Source organism: Lolium rigidum, chromosome 6 (assembly GCF_022539505.1).
Source record: "Lolium rigidum isolate FL_2022 chromosome 6, APGP_CSIRO_Lrig_0.1, whole genome shotgun sequence".
NCBI classification, from domain to species: Eukaryota; Viridiplantae; Streptophyta; class Magnoliopsida; order Poales; family Poaceae; genus Lolium; species Lolium rigidum.
This window is the reverse complement of record NC_061513.1, coordinates 231,385,319-231,394,638: the sequence shown is the minus strand read 5'-3', so window position 1 is coordinate 231,394,638 and position 9,320 is coordinate 231,385,319.

The window sequence follows — 9,320 nt, the reverse complement described above, 5'->3', positions numbered from 1 at the left end:
AAAAAAGAGGAAATAGATGTGTGCATTGCATTCATGCATAGAAAATCTGGAGAATTTTCGCGCTTTCAAGTAAAACATGTCACAGTAATTGAAGTTTCACTTGACTTGGTGGAATTGAAGTAGCTCATCCAGTCAAGTGCTATAAACCTCTATGTGACCTTTGCTAAAACCTTGTTTTGGGTAGAGACGATTTGATCTAAAGGGTTAGATCAAATGGAACTAAAACCAACACAACAACACTTTAATCAATGATCAATTGCTTGATCTTATAAAGATCATAATATGGGATTCCTTGCCATAACATATGAACATCTATTCAATTGGAAATCCAATAACAATAAAATGGAGAAACTATTCCTGCCTTATCTTTTCCATGTCTTTAACAAATAAATATTCTTACCATGAACCTCATGGTATTTCTAGAAGTAAACTTTTGAATTTAACACCAACATAAGCCTACCATTAAACCCTAGAGATGGGAGAGATCTGTACCCATCAAAGAGATAAGAAACAAACTCTAAATTATTAACACTTAAAAGCTGAGCAACTACCTTGGGGTATAATTGAATTCACTTAAAAACTTCTTACCAAATATGGTAAAATACAAGGACCTAAGTGCATAAAAGCCTTACATTCTTGTTTAAATCATAACTTATTAAATATTTGGAATATCACAAAACTAAATTCGTTTACATTACGAATTATAGTTCAAACTATTTGAATAAAGTAAACTATAAGTATTTTGAAACTCATATGATCATGCCTTGGTGAAATCAAACATCACCATTCAAAATTGGGGTATAATCCTTATTTTTGACATTTGATCCCAATTATAATAGGGCTTTCTGTTTTCGTGCCCCTGGTTCGTTAGTTGTACTCAGTTTGCCCCAGCCGCTTAACTTTTCCTCAGTTTTCCCCTCCCTCTAGTTTGAAACCCCTCGCAGACGCTCGGACGGGAGGGTTGCCGTCTGGTCAGAGGCCTTGACCGTTACCGGTGACGGCTAGGGAGCCGCGTTGGTTTTGAATTGACCGTTTCTTTGGAACTGTGTTGACTGTTGACTGGAGGAGCTCACCCAAAGCTTTCCCCTCCGCCCGAGACTGGAGGAGCTCACACACCGCCCCTCGGCCGCCACGCCGTCCTGCCCTCCTACCTTATGGCGTCGTCCGCCACCGAGCCGCCCCTGCGCCCACCACCACCCCCGGGAGGCGGAGAGGGCTCCGCCTCCACTAGATCTAGATCTACCCCTATCGCGGTAGAGTTTGTACAGCCGTCTGGTGTGCCGATTCTTCCCCTCAACCGTGGAGAAGATTGGGAATCGGAGGGATCTAACGCTTGGATTCCATCTGCCTATGTGAATTAATAGTAGGCAGTTTTTGAGCGCCAATCGTTGTTGCTCAACTAACTGCGTTGGTTTTCGAATAGGATTGATCCAGCGATGGCTTTTCGGCTGGTGGTTAGGCTGGATTCTAGCTTTACACGTGATTCTAAACGCTATAAGAATGGGTTTTACTTCCATGCGGTGGTTGCAACCACCATCTCGTTGAGGGATTTGAAAGCTAACATCTACGCTAAGTACACCTAGAGCTCTGGCGATGCAGTCCATTTCGAATATTTCCACAACACGGAGGGAAGATTTGTTCCACTAATTTCCGACGACGATCTGGGAATTCTTTTTGCTTTGAATGCTTCTTGCAGGTTCGGTAAAATTGGTATCCATGTGGACAGGGGCCGGGCATCATCTCTCTCGGTGCTGGGGCATCATCGGGTGGTCGGGCATCATGTCTCTCTACTGCTCGCTGCCTCTCGCTAATAGTGTGTGCCGCGGCGCTCCTTGTAGGTCCACGAGCAGCACCATCTGTCCCCGGTGCTAGTGGTAGCCGGATCGTTCGTACGGTCGATGTGGAGGACGATGCGGACATTGGGGATCGGTCTCCTCAAGATGATGAGGATGAGTTGATGTTTCCTGAAGTGGTAGATCGATGCAGTAAGCAGGCAATGGAGGATCAATACATGGAAGATATTGCTTTTGGTGCCAGATTTGATGACACTGATGATGAAGAGAAGAATGAGAACAATGACAGCCTCGTTTTAGCCGATTACGAAGGTGATGACTTGCCAACAATTGAGTGGAACAGGGAGGATCCTCAGCTTGCAGAAGGCACCGTGTTTCAAACGATGATGGACTGCCGTAATGCAATTACTACATATTGCATTCTCTCTAAGAATAATTATGAGGTTATTAAAAGTGAGCCAGGTAGGTTCACAGTTAAATGCCCATACAGGAGGTGTAGGTGGAGGCTGCATGCATCCACAATGCGCGTAAGCACCTTGGTTCGGGTACTACGCCAACCGAGTTGTGTATTTTAGATCACGGTGTAAAATTTGTTAACTGTTACTGACATCCCTTATCATTATGTTTCAGATAAAGAAGAATGAGCACGTCCATGCTTATCCACCTCTAGGGGGAGTGCCAGAGCTGAAAACAAAGCTAGCGAAGACTAGGTGGTTGGCAGATATAATTCTAGATTGGCTGAGAGAAACTCCTTCACTTGGTCCAACAGCACTCCAGAAAAAGATGGTTGAGAAGTTTAAAATGAAAGTACCTGTTATCACCAGAATTTAACCGAGTCAGAGGTGGGCCGCAATCAAGATGGGCTTAAAGGAAGTATACATGGAGAATTATGTGAATCGGCCTTTTATACCAAGTTGGGCTTAGTTGCCCGTGTATACGTAACATATTAGATCGTATCTTAGTTTAGAAAGTAGAATCTTACTCGTGCACGGTTTGGTGCACGCCCACATTAGGAAGTCCCCTGGACTATAAATATGTACCTAGGGTTTATGGAATAAACAACAACTCACGTTCAACCCCAAAACAAACCAATCTCGGCGCATCGCCAACTCCTTCGTCTCGAGGGTTTCTATCGGGTAAGCGACATGCTGCCTAGATCGCATCTTGCGATCTAGGCAGCACAAGCCCCACGTTGTTCATGCGTTGCTCGTACTCGAAGCGCTTTTGATGGCGAGCAACGTAGTTATCATTAGATGTGTTAGGGTTAGCATTGTTCTTCGTTTAAGCATGCTTACGTAGTGCAACCCTTGCATATCTAGCCGCCCTCACGCCTATCTCAGGTGTGGGGGCGGCCCCCCGCTTGATCATTATTTAGTAGATCTGATCCGTTACGATTGCTCCTTGTTCTACAAGGATTAGTTTAATATCTGCAATAGTTAGGCCTTACAAAGGGGGGGAGGATCCGGTGGCACGTAGGGTGGCGTTCGCAGGTCCTAAACGGGATGTTCCGAGGATCAACTTCATGTTGGTTTTTAGGCCTTGTTTAGGATCGGCTTACGAGCACCGTGCGTGGCCGCGAGGCCCAACCTGGAGTAGGATGATCCGATTATGCGGTGAAAACCCTAAATCGTCGTAGATCTCATTAGCTTCATCTTGATCAAGCAGGACCACCAAGTATTCGTGCACCCCGTACGAATCATGGGTGGATCGGCTCTTTGAGCCGATCCACGAGATAACCTGAGAGCCGATCGAGGCTCGTATTTAACGTTTACATGTATGCCCTGCAGGAAACTAAGCGAGGCATCCCCATCACCTTCCTGACCAGGTATAGGTCAGGTGGCACGCCCTTGCACTTCGCATCGCCGCGTGTGACCGAGAAGAGCATTGCGGGCCGTCGCTCGGAGGGGTCTCGGCCAGCCGCAGCTCTAGGCTCTTCCCGGCTCTACGGTGTTGACAAGGCCGCTGCCCGCCGGTGGGTTTTGGCAGTCAACACATTCTGGCACGCCCGGTGGGACAATCGTCTACATCAACCACATCGCCATCTACATCTGAGATGGCGGACGGCACGCCAGTCACCTACGAGGATCTGCCTGACGACCTCAAGAAGCAATACAACGAGATCAAGGCCACCCTCGAAGCCGACCTCATCGGCTCTTTTCAGAGAACCCGTTCCCATGGCATCAGATGGAAGGGATTCTCACCGCCAGGTGCGCTCGATGGGATAGACCTCTCTACCCCGTCGGAGGAACGCACCGGGGTGCGCGGCGAGGAGATCAACTACCTGGTGGCTCACTCGCTACACCGCCACTCTGAGAACTTGGTCAACGTGTTGGAGCGTGTCGCTCTGCGCGTGATCCAGGAGATCATGAGCCACCAGTACTCGCCGTCAGGACCAGCTCTCGGGACTCATCAAGGAGAATTACCACTCCAGTCCCGTCCACCGCTGCCATATGCGTTGGCAGCACCTGCTGAAGTGCCGACTACACCGGCATTCCTCGTCTACAGGATTGGTGGCGACCCTAGTGACTACCAGTTCTTAATGGAGGCGCCTAAGGAGATCCCTCAAGGATACGCGTGCATGTATGTGCCGGATTGTGGTGACTGGGCACTCACAAACCAGGCCACAACATCGGGAACTCCGGCGAAGACAGGAGGAACGTCGGCGACAGAGCAGACGTGGCTAACTAAATACGCCACACCGACGAAACTCCCGAGCCCAGAGCTGGAAAAGCAAACATGGCTGGTCAAGTACGCCACCCCGGCGAATCTTCAGAGTGCAACTCCTACGGCCAGCACAGCGGATCAGATCAGTACCATGCGAGGGACCGGTTCGGCATGATGCCGAAAGAAGGGCGATCGGCTATTCCAAGCCGTACCCCGACGATTACGAGATGATCCCGCTGCCACCTAAATATCGGCTCCCTGACTTCTCCAAATTCAGTGGATCAGATGGCTCCAGCTCCATCGAGCACGTCGGCCGATATTTGGCTCAACTAGGACCGGCTTCGGTGTCGGATCAGCTACGCGTGAGGCTCTTTTCACGGTCCCTCACGGGATCGGCTTTTGGATGGTACACCTCTTTGCCAGCAAACTCCATCCGAGTCTTGGAAGCAATTGGAAGAACAGTTCCATATGCAATACCATTCAGAAGCTTCCGAGTCCGGCATTGCCGATCTAGCACAACTACGTCGAAGCACGGGGAAACGGTGACGAGAATACATCCAGCGCTTCAGGAATCTTAGGAACCGATGTTATTCGGTTCGTATAACTGAAAAGGAAGCGATCGAGTTGGCAGTAGCAGGCCTTGCAACACAGCTCAAGGACATGGCCTCCCAAGCAGATTATCCCTCGGCCGGCGCACATGGTTCGAAACTATCGGCATATGAACAGCGCCACCCCGACTCGTACCAAGACAAGTTCAAGCGTGCAGTAGTTATGGTCGATACAGAGGAAGATGAAGTGCCTGCGGGAGACCAAGAAATAGCAGTGGCTGAGTGGACTCGGGGAGGAACCCCCGTGGCCTGCAAATGGGTAAAGCCACCAGGGCCGCCCAGGGGATTTGATTTTGACGTAACCAAGACTGAACAAATCTTCGACCTCCTGCTCAAGGAGAAACAGTTGACGATTCCTGAAGGTCTCAAGTTCCCCACGGCGAAAGAGCTAAACGGAAAGCCGTACTGCAAATTCCACAACTCGCTTTCCCATGCCACCAACGACTGCCGGGTGTGGCGTCAGCACATCCAAGCGGCGATAGAGAAGGGGCGGCTAATTTTCAACCAGTACGCCATGAAGGTCGACACCCAAACCTTCCCCACCGTTAACATGGTGGAAATCACCTACCCTGAAGGTTGTCAGCCGGGTCCCTCGTTCAGCATCAACATGGTAGGACCTGGAAATCACTCTGGCAAAGATGGAGATGAGGGCAGCTGCTCTCATAGCAAGGATACAGAGGAGGCCGCTCCACGCGATCGGCTCCGTCATGATGGCAAGCGCTATGTCACAGAGGGAGAGGTGAAGAATATAAGATATCGGCGACCCCTCTCCGATCACCTCCTCAACAAATATGTGAGTCGGTATGACCAACGCCGACGGTCCAATTACGATGATAGAGGAGATCGTCCGGCTAGAGAAGCCGGAAGATATCGTCGGCGAGGATCGCGATGAGGAAGAGCACGAGCGCTGTGCCACGGAAGCATCAAGGGAGCAAGATGACAACGCCGGACATTGGGACTGCCCCTTCTTCGGACAACTGCTGGGATTCAGGAATGAGCCGATTGCCCACGATCGGCAATTGCCCAGAATGCAATCAGAAAAAGAAGAAGGCAGCCAACGTGTCTGTGTTCGAGCGCCTAGGGCCTCTCCCGCCACAAAGCAAACGCGCTGAGTCACCTCGTTGGGCAGATCTTGAGGATTCAGAAGACGAGGGAGAAGTGGAAGAAGACAGGTACCACCGGCCAAGGTGGTGCCCTGACGGACTCAGCCGTTCCCAAAAGCGCAGGGTTCAGCGATTGCGCGGCCTGGAGGAAGCCGAAAGGTTATACCTGCATACGCTAAGGAAGGCACGGCCTGATCTGGCTGCAAAGGTTCAGCGAACCCTGGATGAAGAGGGTCGTCCACGGAAAATGGAGTGGCGCCCCAAACAGAGGAAAGCCGATGATGAGACATCGGCTGGCACAAACATGGTACTCGTCTTGCCGACGGAGCTTAGCGCTCCACGACTCTACGGAGCACTCAAGGTGGACGACGAGCAAGCGCATCAAGTCAGAGGTCGGGTTGGTTTTATCCAGCCTGACCAAGTAGCAAGATCAAACCAATGAGCAAACCAGGAGAGGCTGATCCTTGTGATCGGCCCCAAAAAATTTATGAAGGGAACTTACAAAACCTTCAACGAGCAAGCAACGTGGAGGCCGATTCCAGCAATCGGCCAAAATTATCCTCACCCACCATTCTGCCTAGGTTCAACATGTTATCCAACAGAGCCGATACCATCAATTCTCTTGACAGAATCGGCTCGGGGGGCACCCAGGTAGATAAAATACGAGGATATGCAACGGAAACATCTCATCTTCTGGTGATGGGTATTGGAATATGGGGGCCAATGCACAGGTCGGCCGTAAAAAAAAAAAGGGGGTGAAAACTCGAAATTTTTCGAGCACAGCCGATGCAGCAGGCATCGACTTAAGGATCTGAAAGCCGGTGCATGGCCATCGACTCAAGAGGAGTAACTGGTACGATCAGAGGGTCAATGGAGCACAAAAGGGAGATTTTTTATGAAGGAACTCCTCGCAGTTTGGAAGCTCAGATCCTCTCTTCAAGAACAATGTCAGGAGCAGCGTGGGCGTGCGGATCAGGTCAAGGATGGATTGCATCAGGTCCACCAAAGGAAAGGAGCCTATCTGGCCGGCAGGAACTGAAGAAACTCGGGGGGCAGCTCACCTTGAAGGCTTTCCGCTCGGAGAAGCCGATTTGTGTTCAAATCGGCTGGCGCTGCATAAGGAACTTCCCCACACACGATCAAGCCCAGGTCTATGCAGCTCATTTGCGTATCCTCGTCTCTGTTTTGCCTTGGCTGAGACTCGGGGGGCAACAGGCCTGGTAGGTGCTCTATTGAAGGACCGATCAAAGTACCATCGGCTGATCTTCGTTGCAACCTTCTTCACAAAACGATGAACGCTCGCTAAGGAGTTGAAGAAGGATGAATGTCGAAGGACCGATGTGTTGTTATCGGCTCATTACACATTGGCAAAGAGGACGAATCGGCAAGGTCAGTAGGAGAGGTAAATCGGCTCAATCAAACTCAGAAGAAATCGGCAAAATCAAATTGGGGAACAGTTCTTCATTGATAGGCGAGATTTCTTACATAAGGAGCTAATTGCTCTCAAAAGGAAATACTAGGGGATACATTGCCCCATCTACTACTACTGACCCTATGCTAGAGGTCCTATCTACGGGCCGTCACTGCCCTCATCGTCATCTTCAGAGCTCTCATCGGCACTGCTGCCGATGGGCTCCTCGTCGCTACTCCCGTAGCCCTCCACGGGGGCTTCATCGCCGTCTTCGTCGTCGCTGCTGTCGTCGTCCCACCACATGCGAAGGCGCTTCGCTGGCGGGTAGCCCTCGAGGGAGTCGTCGTCGTCGTCGTCCTCCTCCTCTTCTTCCTCCACCACCCCCTCGGAGGAGGTGAAGTCGTCCCAGGAGAAGCGGTCGTCATCGCTCTCCTCTTCCGATTCCCCGTCGGCGAGGAAACGGAGGTCGCTCTCCCCGTCCGTCGAGGACTGGTCGTCCTCGGACCAGATGGAGAAGTCATGGTCTGACTCCTCCCCGGCCGCAATGGCGCGGCGGGTGTTGGCCGCATGGACCGCCGCCGGGTTGTGCTCCGGCGTCGACTCGCGGGACATGGAGGACCGGGCTGGAAGGGTCCGATAGGGCGAGAGGAGGAAGAAGACATGATGGCGCGAGGAGGACTTTCGGACTGCTAATGCAAGGGAGATGCAGAGCAGAACTGTTCATAGCGGTTAAATAAAAGGGGATATAGTGGAAATTCAATGCCACAGCAGTTTCCGAGGAAGTGGTGCCTAAAAAAGAAAAAAAAACTGCCAGGTCACGCGGAGAAGTTGAGAAGGCAAGGCATCATCATGAGGGATACTGCGACGGTTCTGCCACGACATGACCCGACGAAGGAAAGCAGAGTGATTTTGGAATTACCAATTCCAAAACCAGGGGGGCATGTGTTATCACCAGAATTTAACCGAGTCAGAGGTGGGCCGCAATCAAGATGGGCTTAAAGGAAGTATACATGGAGAATTATGTGAATCGGCCTTTTATACCAAGTTGGGCTTAATTGCCCGTGTATCTGTAACATATTAGATCGTATCTTAGTTTAGAAAGTAGAATCTTACTCGTGCACGGTTTGGTGCACGCCCACATTAGGAAGTCCCCTGGACTATAAATATGTACCTAGGGTTTATGGAATAAACAACAACTCACGTTCAACCCCAAAACAAACCAATCTCGGCGCATCGCCAACTCCTTCGTCTCGAGGGTTTCTATCAGGTAGCGACATGCTGCCTAGATCGCATCTTGCGATCTAGGCAGCACAAGCCCCACGTTGTTCATGCGTTGCTCGTACTGAAGCGCTTTTGATGGCGAGCAACGTAGTTATCATTAGATGTGTTAGGGTTAGCATTGTTCTTCGTTTAAGCATGCTTACGTAGTGCAACCCTTGCATATCTAGCCGCCCTCACGCCTATCTCGGGTGTGGGGGCGGCACCCCGCTTGATCATTATTTAGTAGATCTGATCCGTTACGATTGCTCCTTGTTCTACAAGGATTAGTTTAATATCTGCAATAGTTAGGCCTTACAAAGGGGGAGGATCCGGTGGCACGTAGGGTGGCGTTCGCAGGTCCTAAACGGGATGTTCCGAGGATCAACTTCATGTTGGTTTTTAGGCCTTGTTTAGGATCGGCTTACGAGCACCGTGCGTGGCCGCGAGGCCCAACCTGGAGTAGGATGATCCGATTATGCGG